Here is a 15,956-nt window from a genome sequence, read left to right on the forward strand (position 1 = left end):
GCATGCACGAGCCTGGACACCCCCCCCCCTTGCAGCCACGTGCATGCCCAAACCTACACCCAACTCACTTCCCCCCCCACCCCTTTCTTGTACCCCGCTCATTTGCAGGAGGTAAGGAAGGTTTGGGGGGGGGGTCTGCATTGCCCTCTCCGGAGAAAAGAGTTTGTGGGGGGGGGAACTTAAGAAGGGAAGCCCCAGGCTCCTCTTTCCCTCTTGTACCCCATAAATGCAACTAAATCTGGAGCTGAGCAAGCAGCGTTTATTAGGATCTCGCCTAAATCCCTGCTGAGCCGCTTGGCTGGAGATGGTATTTTCGGCGCAAGCAAGAGTGAGTGAAACGATTTGGGTGGGGGTGGGGGGGAGAAATCTTTCTAACAGTGCAGTAAACTATTTGTAGCTGATAGACACACACACCCCCGCCTGGGTGTATTTCGGGGTTTTTTTTTTGCATTCAGAAGCAAGGAAAAACGGTCTGGAATGGTGTCAGCTGGCTTTCCTGCCTGAGCAAGGGGGTTGGACTAGAAGACCTCCAAGGTCCCTTCCAACTCTTGTTGTTCTATTCTGTTCCCTTCTATTTTAATGCAACGGTTGGGATCGGTGGAAAGGGGTGTTGGGTGAAGCCAGGCGCAGTTGGGTTCGTTAATCCAGCTTGTGAAATAGCAAAAGTTTGGGCTTGAGGAAGTTTTTGAGTGCTCGACCTTTTTTTTAGGAACTTCTGCAAAGGAGGAGATCAACTGCCTACAGAGATGTCAGATTCCAGGCAAGGAAAGATAAGGGGGGGATAGATTGTTGTTATAGTTGGGCCTGTGGCACGTCACAAATCAGGAAAATGTTTATATGGGGAGGGTTTGCTTTGGATTGTACTGTTGTTTTTTGAGAGATCTTCTTGGAAGGGAGATCAGAGGAGAGAAAAAAGGACAGCTGATGCCAAGGTCACTTTTTAAACATTAAGGGTCAAGCGAGGGTTTTTGTTTTTTTTCCTGATCAAAACCTGAGTCTGAAGGGAAGTAAGGAGGGGAGGGGGAGGAATTCCAACTGCAAAGTTCACTCCTGCGGTGGGATGAGTTGCTTTTCGCCTCCGGTTTCTCTGGACGAAGTTATCAGATTTCAGTTTTGATAAATAGCCTACTTTAAGAAGCTGGAGGAAAAAGGTGTAAAGTTGAGGATGAAAGGGGGGAAACCAAGCAAAGAGGTGAACTCTTCCCATCCCTCCCCAGCTTCTTTGAGGGCTAGGAAGAGACATCTCTGAACTTTGAGGACTGAGGGAAGCCCAACTAAGGGGCAAGGAGAACTAGAACCAATTTTCCCCCCCTCTCTCGCAGCCAGAAAAATAACGTGTGTTTGGAGAGGTGTACGAGCATCACGCACCTGTAAGGAAACTTCAGATTGAGAAAAGGTACAGGAGAGATTCACTTACAAGCCAGCAAAAGCCTAAGTGGACCTCAGTAAAGTAAGGTTGGGTGTAAGGACCAGGTTCCCCCCCCTCCAGTGTTCTGGAGCAAAGTGATAATGAATCTAAATGGATGGGATGTTTCTTCCCTCTTCATTAATTTCTCCATTGTTTTCAGAGGGATTCTACAAACAGCATTGGGGTTGTCACAGGTTGCCAATGTCTATAATAAGGGATGGTCACTTTCATTAGGTTGAAAGGAGAAGCACAGGATGGCAGCCTGCCGCCCGATGAGACAGCAGGTTGCCATCCTTAGCTTCCCCTTTCAACCTTATGAAAGTGACCATCCCTTATTAACAGAGGTCCCCAACCTTTTGGACACCAGGGATTGGTTCCGTGGAGAGGGGTTTTTCCGCAGACTGGAGAGTGCGTGGTTTTGTGTGATGCTTGCATCCCGCGGATGGGGCTTTGCCTGTTTGTGCGGACCGGTTGCTGGCATGCCGTGGCCCGGTACTGGTCCACGGACCGGGTGTTGGGGACCCGTGCCTTGTTACAAAGAACTTTTTTTTGAAGGGCAATAATTCAGATCTGATCTGGGAAGCGGCAAAGGATGCTACTCTTGGTCCCCAACTAATAAACAAGGTGACGGAAGTGAACTGAACCTTAAATAAGTTGTTGTTGTCCTCAGGTGCCCTGCCCTGGGAGCGGATGAGTCAGTCAGGTTACTAACATCCGTGAAGCACTTAGCTGTGCACCTGCTGGAGAGAGTTGTTTGCAGCAAGCAATCTCAGCTCTCCTGGGCAGGGCGAGCGATTCCTACGTTTTTAGGCCCTGCCGTAGTTTCTGTTCATCCTCTTTCGTAGAAGTCTAGAACTGGAAGAGGTTCAGCAAGTTCCACCTCCTGCTCCTTGCAGGAATCCAAAATTGAAATGAGGGCTATCCAGACTTCTCTTGAACATGTCCAAGGAAAGGAAGGCCCACCACTGCTGGTCCTTGACTTACCACGCTTCATTTAGTGACTGAAGTTACAACGGCACTGAAAAAAGTGACTTTTAAGACTGTTTTTTCATACTTGCAACCGTTGCCGTATCCCCCTGGTCACATGATCAGAATTTGGATGCTTGGCAACTGACTCCTATTTATGGCGGATGTAGGGTCCCAGGGTCACGTGATCCCCTTTTGCGACCACCTGACAAGTAAAGTCAATGCGGAAGCCAGATTCGCTTAAAGACCATCTTACTAACTTAGAAACCGCAGTGAGTCACTTAACAGCCGTGGCACCAAAGGTTGTAAAATGGGGCAAAACACATTTAACAAATTCTTCACATCGGCAAAAATTGCAGGCTCAATTGTAAGTCACAGACTACCTGCATCTAACTGTGCAGGTTAACGCTGCCCACAGCCAGCAGTTCGAGTCTCACCAGCTCAAGGTTGACTCAGCCTTCCATCCTTCCAAGGTCGGTAAAATGAGGACCCAGATTGTTGGGGGCAATAGGCTGACTTTATAAACCACTTAGGGAGGGTTGTAAAGCACTGTGAAGCAGTATATAAGTCTAATTGCTATTGCCCTTCCTTCCTTCCTTCCTTCCTTCCTTCCTTCCTTCCTTCCTTCCTTCCTTCCTTCCTTCCTTCCTTCCTTCCTTCCCATTACTCTGCCAACTGCCAACAGTTCAATCCTGACTGGCTCAAGGTTGACTCAACCTTCCATCCTTCCGAGGTCGGTAAAATGAGGACCCAGATTGTTGGGGGCGATAGGCTGACTCTGTAAACTGCTTAGAGAGGGCTGTAAAGCACTGTGAAGCGATTATATAAATCTAATTGCTCTTACTATTATCTGGGCCAAACTGAAGGTTTTTCTAACTGTTATGATTCTGACATTGATTGCTCTCTATCTCTTCTCCTCCAGCATGTGGGACTTTGGTTAGCCTGCTTATGATTGCAAGTATAGTAGTCCTTGACCTAGGGCGACAATTGGAACCAGGATTTTCATTGCTAAGAGGCAAGTTGTTAAGTGAATCACGCCCTATTTTATGATCTTTTTTCACCCCACAATTTTAAGCAAATCACTGCAGTGGTTAAATGAAGCATGGGTTTCTTCAGCAAAGCTGGCCCCTATTGACTTTGCTTGTCCGAAGCCAGCTGGGAAAGGTGCAAAATGGCAACCACGAGAACCTGCAGCCGTTGTAAACATGGCCCGAATTTTGATCATGTGACCATGGGGGGGTCCTGTGTTGTAAGTGTGAGAACCGCTTGTAAGTTTTTTTCAGTGCTGTTGTAACTTTGAACAGCCGCTAAACTAATAGCGGTAAGTTGAGGATTACCTGTGTTATAATCAATTAAACTTGATTATGCCCATTTCAGTGGGGTTACTTTTGATGTATACCTGGGATTGCAGACTCCATGTTATTTTTTCGAATCATATCTTGAGAAGTTTATTTTTGACTACATGCTGTTGCAAGCCTCTGGATGATATGGAGGTGACTGTGATAGTCTTTTGCAACGATAAGGTTCTGAGGTACCTTAGAAACATGCTAATTTATATTTGCATAAGCATTTGTAGGCCATCAGGTAATATGCAAAGTCTATGTTGTAGTTGTTTTCTCTGCAGGACTATAGCCCCAGTGTTAACAGTAGACAATGTGTCGATTCACACATTGCACTAAGTCCGTAATGCGTTTGATTTAGGCTTAGCATATTGTATGAATCCAGCCATTGTGGGTGGCGAAGTATAATTTATAGCTTGCGCAAAGTAACCAATTGTGTCTTATCGGCGAAGGATAAATACATTTACAAATTTACACTGACTGAGAAATACTGGGAGTTGAGGTCCACAAGTCATAAAAGGGCCAAGTTTGAAGACCCCTGCTCTTGGCGATTGGGATGCTTAATTGTGTTAAGCTATTGAGCACAATGCCTGCCATTTTTGCAGTCATGATAAATGGCTTGTTGAAGGGTTTTTTTGCTTTTTGCGGGGAGTTGTTTTTGTTCCTGGAAACCTAATTTGATTTGTTAAAAATCCTTAGATACTTTTAGACAGTGCTTGTTCCCATGTCTTTGTTGACAGAAGCACCGGTGGTTGGCAACTATCCCTCTAAAATGAGGACCCAGATTGTTGGGGGCAATTAAGCTGACTTTGTAATAATGCCGCTTGGGTGTGTGTGTGTGAAAGCCCTAATAAGCAGGCATATACATAGAATGAAGGCTACTGCTAAGCTTGTAAGCCGCCCTGAGTCTTCGGAGAAGGGCGGGATATAAATGGAATTAAAATAAAATAAATAAAATAAAATAAAATTCACAAGTATGCCAGACCTGTTTCCTTTGAGCTATGCCTGGACTTGTTTTGGACAGTATCCTTACTCTGAGATGTGTAAGCTGATAAAACACTCCAGTGCTGGGTATTACAAGAAGTCCTAGACTTACGACCGCCATGGAGCCCAAGTGAGACATTTGTTAAGTGAGTTTTGTCCCATTTTACGACCTTTACTGCCACAGTTGTTAAGTGAATCGCTGCAGTTGATAAGTTAGTAACCCGGTTGTTAAGTGAATCTGCCTTCCCCATTGACTTTGCTTATCAGAAGGTCGCAAAAGGAGATCACATGACCCTGGGACACTGTGACGGTCATAAATATGAACCAGTGGCCAAGCGTCTGAATTTTGATCACATGATCGTGAGGAATCCTGCAAAGGTCATCAGTCACATTTTTCAGTGCTGTTGTAACTTTGATCGGTCATTAAATGAACAGTTGTAAGTCAAGGTCTACCTGTAGTTTGCTTCATGAAAGGTATCAGGAAAACATTGTGTCTTGACTGATTGCCATTTCATGTGTGTGTGGATTAAATCTTACCAGTGATAAGTTAGGACATTGCAACTTTTACAGTTGTACTGAATCTGCGGAGTGCCAAGGATTGCTTACTTATTGCAAAAACTGTGCAAAAAAAATGCATCTCTCTATAGCTTTGTCCCTTTCTTGGCTGTGCTCATTTCTAATCAAATCTTACAAATGTTGGTGTGGGTGTCTGTGCATGTTTTAAAGATGAGTTCTGGTTTTGGTAACTATGCCTCAGAATCTCTTTGCTTTCAGCTTTGCTGAGAAATTCGATTGCTGTCTCATTTGTTGATGTTTTTTCAGATCTTGACATACCCCAAAGTCTGAAACTGTTTTTGGCATGCAAAATAAATACATTACAAACCAAATATTGATGGGTGGGGCATAAATGGAAAACACATCCTGGTATGGAGGACTGTGAATGAGTGAGTGTTCCAGAGAAGAATATCCGTGGTTCAATTGGATGCTAAGCTTGTTTGTTCCAAAGCCAATTTTATTGATCCAAGTGGATCTTATTGCATAATATATTGTGTTTAGGATTGTGGGCTTGAGCTCCGGCAACCAACAAGATAGTGAATTAATATATTTATTGTAATGATTATTGATTAGCCATTAGGCCATATCAGGATACAAAATACAGAACAATACAGGCAGGCTTCCCCATTGCTTGTCAGAAGGTCGCAAAAGGGGATCGCGTGATTCCTGGACACTGCAACCGTCATAAATATGAGTCAGTGGCCAAGCATCCAAATTTTGATCAGAAGATCATGGTGATGCTGCAAAGGTTATAAGTTTGAAAAATGGTCAGAAGTCCCATTTTTCAGTGCTGCTGTTAACTTTGAACGGTCACTAAACAAGCTGTTGTAAGCCGAGGACTACCTACACTAAGATCAGGTGTAGCAGAGTACAGTAAAAGACAGAACTAAAAAAATGTGAATTATTTTTCTGTGTTACGCCTACAATTTATGCCAGTCAAACCCACCTATGCTATTCTCAGTTGTACTTTTTTTGTTCAGATAAAGGACTGTGTTTGATATATAATATTTGGGTTTTGACCACAGATGAAGTATGTGGTTTTAATATATGGATCCAGCAAGCTGTCCCTCTAATGCAGGGGTGTCAAACTCAATTTCATTGAGGGCCGCATCAGCATTGCGGTTGCCCTCAGGGGTCCGGGTGGGCATGGCCTGGGTGGGCGTGGCTAAAGTGCGTATGGCCTACTGGGTGGGCGTGGCTAGAGTGCGTATGGCCTACTGGGTGGGCGTGGCCAGCTCTACATCGTTCGCATCAAGGGTGCCTATGGGGGCCTGGGCAGGAGTGGGACAGATCTGAGGGTCTCTGGCAGAAGGAGGGTCTCTGGGCCAGGGCCAAGGCAGTGGGGGCCGTTCCCTCCCTGTTTCCAGGATGGCTTTGCGGGCCACATGAAACCACTTCGCGGGCCGGATCTGGCCCCCGGGCCTTGTGTTTGACATGTGTGCTGTAATGTGCAGTCCAAACATTATCCATATTTATTGTATTTTTTGGGGGGGGGAGGGGGTTAGGACTATCTTTCAATACTATTCTCAGGTCATCTGTGTCAGGAGGCATTGTAGATGTTTGTATTGCTTTACTGTGTGTTTTTTTAAAGAGGTGTTTACTTGGATTTTTGCCACCTCTTAGCTTGGCAAAGGAACGCATGTTTATGAAAAAGGAACACTTCAAAGATCTCATGTTGAGATGCCACATCAGTAGTATGTGACCCATTACTTAATTAAAACCATCAGCTGGATTTACCCCTGTGTTGACAAAATAACAACGTAATAAGATTAATTTATTATTATTTTGAAGTGGCTTAATAAGCTGCTTTGTTATTTGATAGCTGGGTTTGTGCATCTTGGGGAAACGGTTTTATTTCTATTCTGTTTTATGGGTCACAATGATCTTGCTTGTTCTATTGCTCTCTCGGTGACGAAAGTTAGCAAATTGGAAGTCAAAGTGAACAAAAGAGAGGTGCGTTATTTCATTTCTGGATTTTTATTCAATGCAGCTGTTGGTTTGAGAAAGCAGGTAAATGTTTGCCTTCCGTTTATTTTTCTTCCTGGGTAAGACACCAGTTTGGGGAAGAGGAAATGGGAGGGTGGGACTAGTTGAGAACTGTTTTCCACCAAATTATGTTTATGTCTTCTTTTTCAAAGTTTAAAAAAACAATTCCGATTTGTTTTTGGTTGGTTGATCATATCTGCTTTGTGCTCTCACGGTATGATGATCTGAAATAGGGAGTGTGATAATAACTGTTTCCAGCTTGTGTATTAAATAAATGAACTATTCTTTTGAACTGAAACTGCTGAAAATTCATTTGACATAATAATAATAATAATAATAATAATAATAATAATAATAATAATAATAATAATAATAATAATAATAATAATAATAATAATAATAATGTTGGAAGGGACCTTGGAGGTCATCTAGTCCAACCCCCTGCTCAGGCAGGAAACCTTATACCATTTCAGGCAAATGGCTGTAAACTTGTAAATTTGTGTTTGTTTTAAGCAAGTGAACTTGAACTTTTTAAACTGATTGAAATGGTCACACTTCAGCAGAACACTCTTCAACCAAATAAATATTTTACAGATCAAGAGATACTTTAGAATAGTTTTGAGTTTGTTGAGTGTTATATTTGGAAGGCATTGGCTAGCATATCTCTTTTGAAATGTCATGATACCCTAGGACTGAGAACACTGCCCTGATGTGGCATTGAGACCTGTTTAACTTCGTTGTTAACAAAATTTCCTTGCCTTATTGTGTGAGATTGCAAAAAATTTCTATCTCTCTTTATTAAGCTGTGGTGCCTGTAAAACTATCTTGGAACTTGTAAGGACTTTGTGAATGCCATTTAAAATGACTTGTGTTTTAAGAATTTTAATCTATATATTTTTCCTTGCATCACTGTAATGATAAGGAGCAGCTGTAAACTGAATCTAATTCAAAATGTTTTGTGTTTTCAGATTGCTCTATAAGACCAGTTAATATTTGCAACGGCCCCAATTTCAGTAAGATTGACTCTGAGGTGGAGAATAATCTAATATTGACCCTGGCTTCAAATCAAGCCTTTATTATGGTCACGTGGACAGCAGTCTGATAGAAACAAGCTAGTGAAAATGAACATATGTAAGGCTAAAAGTGTCAGAGGCAGATGGTACATATAGAGACAGAGAATTGGACAAGCCAAACATATAGATCCAGACAGTGGTTACACAAGAGAAGTGAGAGATTAATCTCATGGTATCTGCCTGGACATTTTTTTCAGGATAGAGTAGATAGAAAATCATCCAGGATTTCCTGTAGAATGGGAGCAATGAAAAAGCATATGACTCAAGGCCTCTTTTGAGTTGATGGATGTAGAGGATTGGTTTTGTGGTCTTTCAACAGAACGGCAGGAGGCAATGCATCACCCTGACTCAAAAGTCAAGGAAATTTCAGGAGGATGGTATCTACATTTAAAAAAAAATAACCCAAGTGTTGGTGAGGCTGGAAAGCAGAACTAGATTTGAAAATAAATCTCTCCAGACAGACTTTTAAGAATGTTTCAAAGGCTTTTCAGTGAGAGTCCTAAGAAGTAATATTCAGATGTTCCTTTGACCATCTGTGGCCGGGGAGGGCAGAATTAAGAATTGTGTCTAGTTTAATGAAAAGAAGGACTAGGGGTTGATAAGATAGTATTCCAGTATCTCAGGGACTGCCACAAAGAAGAGGGAGTCAAGCTATTCTCCAAAGCACCTGAAGGCAGGACAAAAAGCAACGGATAGAAACTAATCAAGGAGAGAAGCAACCTAGAACTAAGGAGAAAATTCATGACCGTTAAAACAATCAGTGGAACAGTTTGCCTTCAGAAGTTGTGGGTGCTCCATCACTGGAGACTTTTAAGAAGAGATTGGGCAACCATTTGTCCAGAATGGTATAGGACAGGGGTAGGAAACCTTGGGTCTTTTATGACTCGTGGACTTCAACTCCCAGAATTCCTGAGCCAGCTGTGCTCATAAAAGACCCAAGGTTGCCTACCCCTGGTATAGGATCTCCTACTTGAGTAGGGGGGTTGGACTAGAAGACCTCCAATGTCCCCTCCAATCTTGTTGTTCTATGTTCTATGAGGCTTGCCATCAACTGTTTTTAGCTATATTGGCTTAAAGTGGTCTTTAAGAACAGTAGGGACGCATCCTCCTTTTGTTTTGATGCTGTACTTTTTTTATCAGCTGTGAATTTGTAGGTTGTTTATTTGTGGAGAAAAAGGAGCTACCTTTTTGGTGCTGTGTAGGCAGTTGTAGCAGTTGTTGTATTGCTCTTAAAATTTGGTAGGCCTAGAAAACTGTTCAGTTTGCACTCCGGCCAGCATGTCAGGGTATTCTTATTTACCGGTCAGATTTTGGCATGGCCATCTTAAATCTCCTTTTCCTTAGTTTGTACAATACTAGAGGGGTCAGTTTGGGAAATGCCCCTTAATTAATTTATCATTCAGCTGTCAAAGCCACTTGGGCACCTTCATTCTTGAGCCAAGGAAAGGAGCAGCTGAGTTAAGCAAAGGAGAGATTCCCAACACAGCAGCCGAGGAAGGGAAGAAAGATATCTGTGTCACAATTTGGCAGAAGGCAGCTGCTGCTGCTGCTTATCATACTTCTGAGAATTAACTAGCTAATGAAGTTAAAGAGCAAACGGAGTCATTTCTTTGCCTGGCTGATTTCTGTTAACTGACGAGAGTTTTAGTTATTGTTTTGAAAAGAAAGTTAGAGCTGTGGTACCAAAGAGTCTGGTGTTTTTCCATAGCAGAGAAACTAACCTACAAGGGGTCCTCGGTGCTCTCTGAGCGAGCTTGTTTTCTTGCAGATGTTTCATTACCCAAACTAGGTAGTATCGTCAGTTGAAACCCTATTCCAGACATGTCAAACACAAGGCCCGGGGGCCGGATCCGGCCCGTGAAGTGGTTTCATGCGGCCCGCGAAGCCATCCTGGAAACAGGGAGGGAACGGCCCCCACTGCCTTGGCCCTGGCCCAGAGACCCTCCTTCTGCCAGAGACCCCCAGATCTGTCCCACTCCTGCCCAGGCCCCCATAGGCACCCTTGATGCGAACCATGTAGAGCTGGCCACGCCCACCCAGTAGGCCATACACACTCTAGCCACGCCCACACAGTAGGCCATGCCCACCCTGGCCATACCCACCCGGCCCCCCCGAGGGCAACGGCAATGCTGATGCAGCCCTCAATGAAATGGAGTTTGACACTCCTGCCTATTCCCTTCTAGCTCTGATGATGATACCTAGTATGGTAATGAAATGCCTGCAAGAAAGCAGACAAGCTCAGAGAGACCACCAAGCACCTTTCCTGTCAAACCTGAGTTACAGATATTCTCCTTTATTGAAACTAACCTAACTTCTTCATCTGTGCAACGGTCAAGTTAGACTTAAGTGTTTTAAGTCTTTTAAGTGTGAAGGCCAAGTCATGTCACTTTTTTCAGTGCCGTTGTAACTTTGAACAGTCGAAAAACAGATGGTTGTAAGCCCAGAACTATAACGGGTCTGAGGTTACGTCTTCTGCTAACAAGGGGGGAAAAAACATATTAATTTTAGACCAGACAAATTATATTCGAAGGATTGTTAAGGAAATATCATTATTTAGCTTTCTGAATTGTTGTTCCTGCCTTCCTTTTCAACCGTATTAATTGTGCTGATTTCAAAAGTTTTAGAAAAGGTTATTTTTGCTAAAGAAAGTCAAGTGTTCAAAAGTTAAGTTTTAAAAGGTGCTGTGCCAAAGTAAAAAAAAAAAAGAAAGGGTTTCCCCCCCTTGCGAAACAGTCATTCTACGACTCTACATAGAATAATCTTCTTTTATTAAAATCTGGGACAGATGAGAAAACTTGCCACCTGGGGGCCCTAGCCTGGCCCACTAGACTAGATGGCCTGTCTTAAGTCTTGCTCCCCTGCCAAATCACAGCATATTGGGGGGGGGGGGATGTCCTATTGGCTCCTTATCAGGCATATTTTATCCCTTCATTGTTGCTGATTTGGCACACCTTTGCCAAATGGGGGAAGAAAAAAAAGCCAGATTAACTGCTTTTGTGTGACCTGCATGAAAAAGAAAATAAAAGCCATAATAACAGGGTGTGGCATGCAAGAGGACATGGCTCTGTGATATTATTCAGCCCACCAGGACAGGTGAGAAGTTGATCCCAACCTGTGCCAGATCCAGTTCCCCCTCCTACTTTAGTTTGTACCGTTAAAGTTATTTTTTATGCAGTTGAAAAATAAGGAGTTCGCTACAAAAGAGGGATTGAGCTACCCAAATTATTGTTCCCGGAACAGCAAGAACAAGATTGCCAAATGCACAAAAGGAGACATTTGAATAAATAAACTGTCCTTAATTTACAACGTCAGAAACCTTTGGCTACTGGAATTGTGCAATGAAAGTCAGATTTCTGGGTATTTTTAGTGTACAGTACTGCAGAATTTCCTGAAAGAGCAGTCATGTTTTCCTATAAAAATATAATGGCCTTTTCTGAAGAACACGACCCTGAATTTTAAGACAACCCATGGTAATGGAGGCCAATAGAAAAACCCCCCCCCCAAAATCTGCTTGTATTACTGAAGTTTCACTCAATTTAAAATGATCGTGTTAAAGGTAAATTACGTACAGGGAAAATTGGATCATTTTCAGATAAATGCTGTATCTTCATAGAGATATATAAAGCATGTTAAAATACCTTAGTTGAAGAAATTTAGTCCATTTAAATGTTTGCCTTCCCATGCTGTCAAATCGATCTTCCTAACTCAAATTGTCCCATTTTGGGGGGTCTTTTTCTCCCATTTGTTGCTGTGTAAACTCCCAAGCTTAATTTTGTTTCTTAGGCATTTTTTTTCTCCCCAAAACTTTAGATGCGATTCATGTCCCTTCATCATGTCCTAAGTCAGGGGTGTCAAACTCAATTTCATTGAGGGCTGCATCAGCATTGCGGTTGCCCTCAGGGGGCAGGGTGGGCGTGGCCAGGGTGGGCGTGGCCTACTGGGTGGGCGTGGCTAGAGTGCATATGGCCTACTGGGTGGGCGTGGCCAGCTCTACATCTGTTGGCATCAAGGGTGCCTATGGGGGCCTGGGCAGGAGTGGGACAGATCTGAGGGTCTCTGGCAGAAGGAGGGTCTCTGGGCCAGGGCCAAGGCAGTGGGGGCCGTTCCCTCATTGTTTCCAGGATGGCTTCGCGGACCGCATGAAACCACTTCGCGGGCCCTTGTGTTTGACATGTCTGCTGTAGGAGATGACCAGGCTGAGCCAGAGGGACGGGTCAAACACATCATAAGTCTCGAGTCCAGTGGTGGGATTCAAATACCTGAACAACCGGTTCTCTTATTGGATGCAGGCCTGGGCCTCTGAGGCCTAGAACAGACTTCCGGAAGTGGCACCCACGCACTTCGCGGGCCGCATGAAACCACTTCCCGGGCCGGATCCGGCCCCCGGGCCTTGTGTTTGACATGTCTGTCCTAAGTAATAAAAATAGACATCGATATCCATTAAGGAAGCTGTTTTGTTTTGTTATCTGATGCTGGAGATCTGCTTTTTAATGTGTCAATGATGTAGTAACATTTAGAAAGTTCTTTTCAGACAGAAGGTGCTAACAAAAGTCCATACGTCTGAAAGCTGCACAAATAAGGCATTGCTTTTGAGAAAAGCAGGGTGCATGTGGAGCCAATTAGGATATTGCTGTACATTTCTAGAAAAAAATATTTTACTGAAATATATGAAAGCCAGAAACAGTGCTGAGGGTTAAAAGGCAGTTCGTTTTGTTTTCACACCTGTCTCAGGAAGTAACTTTTTATTAGAATACAATTCTTTTAATAGAATTATAAAGTAGCCGAAAGTAGAAAACATCTGGGGTTGGAAATGCTGTGAACTAATTTTTAACTTTTTGTATTTGCTGCTTGTCTTACAAATGCTTGTTTCTTAAGAACAATTCCTTTAAATAAGAACGCTTTTTTTTCTCTCCCACCTGTTTCTTCCTTACAACAACCCTGGAAGGGCAGTTAGTCTGCGAAGCGAGACTGGATCATAGAGATCACCCAGTGATCTCTCTGATTCAGTTGAAATTTCCACCTCGGATCTCCCTGATTCAGGTTCGCAGCTGTGAAAAAAAAATCCCAATTATCTTGTAAAAATCTGCAGCTTTATGCTGCAGTACAAGCTTGCAGTGGATTCAAGAATCCAGACAGTCCCCTCCTCGGATGAAGACTTTCTAAAGTTCTGCAAACTTCAGCTTCTCATGAAGCTGAACCCTCTGCCTTGTGTGTAAGACAAAGCACGAGAATGGATGCTGGAAAATGTGTTTCTTTTGTGATCTTTTGTTTATTCATTCGTTATATTTCTTGACACCCATTTTTAACCTAACTGACTCTTCTTAAGTCAGCCGGGGAAAGCATTTTCCTAAGATAAACTCACCATTGAATCTAGACCAGCGTTCCAATTTTCTGGACAAGTACTCCTCGGTTTTTACGGCCACAGTTGAGCCCAAAATTTTATGTTGCTAAGTGAGACATTTGTTTTTGCCACCTTTCCTGCCCCAGAGCTTAAGTTGGCAGCACGGTTGTTATAAGTGACTCTGCCTTCCCCATGGACTTTGCTTGTCAGAAGGTCACAAAAGACTGGATAACCATTTGTCTGAAATGGTGAAGGGTTTCCTGCCTGAGCAAGGGGTTGGACTAGATGACCTCCAAGGTCCTTTCCATCATCATCATCATCATTACTATTATTGTTGTTATTGTTGTTATTGTTATTATTATGGATCACATGTACCCGGGACACTGCAACCATCATAAATATGAATCTGTGGCAAGGAGTCAGAATTTTGATCACTTGATCTTGGGAATGCCGCAACAGTTGTGAGTGTGAAAAAGAGTTATAAGTCATTTTTTTTCAATGCTACTGTAACTTTGAACGGTCCCCAAACTTTGAACAGTCCCTAAACAGAACAGTTGTGAGTCCAGGAATACCTGTACGCAAAAACAGCAATAATAAAAAAAAAACTTGAAACAATTTCTCTTCCCAGAATTTGTTTGCAGTGTCTGTTTTCCAACAAATCTGAGTATTTCTTAAAGATTATAGGTAGCTCTCGACTTAACAGCAGTTTGTTTACTAACCATTCAAAGTTACAACAGTACTGAAAAAAGTGACTTACGACCGGTTTTCATATTACAACATCCCCAGGGTCACGTGGTCGAAATTCAGACGCTTGGCAACTGACTCATATTTATGACGGTTGCTGTGTCCCGGCGTCATGTGATCGACCCCCTTTTGCGTCCTTCGGACAGGCAAAGTCCATGAGGAAGCCAGATTCCCTTCACGACCGTGTGACTCGCTTTAACAAGTGCCGTGACTCACTTAACAACTGCGGCAAGGAAGGTCGTAAAACGGGGCAAGGCTCCCTTGACAACTGTCTCACTTAGCAACAGAAACGTTGGGCCCCATTGCGGTGGTGCTTGTTTTACAGTCTGATAAACGTGAGAGATCCTGATGGATTGTGCTGTTTTCCTCCGCTGTCTGGGGAAGATACAACTTGAAATATTGTATTCTTTTTTTCTGGTTGTTTTTTTTAGTGGGAGGGCACCCTTCCCCTTGTGGGTCGACTTGAAAACAGCCTGGGTGGCGCCTGAGCATTTTGCAAGTGGGAAGGTTGATCTTGTCTTTGAAAATAAACAAGAGCAAAGGTGCCCATGTAAATCAATTGCCTTCCACCGGGTGTGTGTTTCCCCCCCCCTTTTTTTTTTTTTGCAACTTGCAAAAGTTTTTGCTCCACAACCAGCTTAATAACAACAGGCTCGACCTCAATCTCACACAGGTTGTTTTTTTTTTCCTTCCAGGTGACTTCACCTTGCTCTCATCCCCCTGCTGAGAGCCATGACAGTTCCCAAATGTAATTAACTTGTTTTTCCCAGGCCGGCCTTGCTCTTCTGCGGGTGGGTGCTGCCCTGTGTGTTTTTGCACCCCCCACCACCACCGCCTGCTGAAAAAGTTGCCTGCGTGCCTGCACTGTACCTTTAAGAAACCCAGCCTGCTCAGCATTGCCTTAACCTGCTGAACCTATCTTGCTAGCAAGGAAAAAGTTCTTTAAATAATAGATATTAGCCTTTACCAATTAGGATTATAAGCTTTGCAAACAGGGTGGAGTTTTGCCACTGCGGCCAGTCATCTTGCAGAAAGGTGGAGCTTGGTGCAAAGGATAGGCTGCGCTGGACTCCAGCTTCCAGTGAAGTTAATCTGGGGTGAAGCAAACAGGAAAAAAAAATTGTGCAGAATTGGTTGGTAGGCTTGTTTTTGTTGTTCAGTTGCTTCTTTCGGGTGCCACTCGGGCTTTAAGGCAGCCAGGGTGGAGGGCGGTTGGCGCTTCTAGCTTAACTGTAAGCTTTGTTCCTTTTCTGAGGTTGGCAAGCTGTTAAAATTAATAGCAGAACAAAAGGGATCTTTTGGGAACAGGAAATCAGGGTGCCCAGAAACAAACTTGGTTTTTTTCCCCTCGTGGTGGAAACTTCCTTAAAAAAAAAAGGGTCAGGGAGATGGCGAGGATAGTTTTGCAGGGCTGCAAAACTTAACAGGTCTGTTTTGGGATGACACGGCAGCTCTAACCCTCGCCTGGCAGTGTGTGCGCTTTTTTTTTTTAACCTTTTCACTTCTTGGGATCTGATTTCCTTTTTTTTTTCCCGGGGTGGGTGGGCGGGTAGGGGGGG

At 43.5% G+C, this 15,956-nt stretch overlaps 1 protein-coding gene across 6 annotated transcripts in view; it reads left to right on the plus strand.

Annotated features, from left to right (window-relative positions):
• ZFAND6 (zinc finger AN1-type containing 6) overlaps positions 1-15,956 on the plus strand; it is a 58,488-nt gene that overhangs the window by 4,952 nt on the left and 37,580 nt on the right. The window contains exon 1 of one of the 6 annotated variants that reach the window (XM_081337200.1): positions 127-328. The exons of 2 other annotated variants lie outside the window; for them this stretch is intronic. The gene's annotated coding sequence lies outside the window, so the exon portion shown is untranslated. Of the gene's footprint in view, positions 1-126; positions 329-1,358; positions 1,371-15,450; positions 15,535-15,956 lie in introns of those variants that run through there. 3 more of the 6 variants (XM_081337206.1, XM_081337201.1, XM_081337202.1) reach the window with 3 other exon arrangements.

This window comes from Vipera berus (genome assembly GCF_964194415.1).
Source record: "Vipera berus genome assembly, chromosome: 12".
In the NCBI taxonomy this organism is placed as follows: domain Eukaryota; kingdom Metazoa; phylum Chordata; class Lepidosauria; order Squamata; family Viperidae; genus Vipera; species Vipera berus.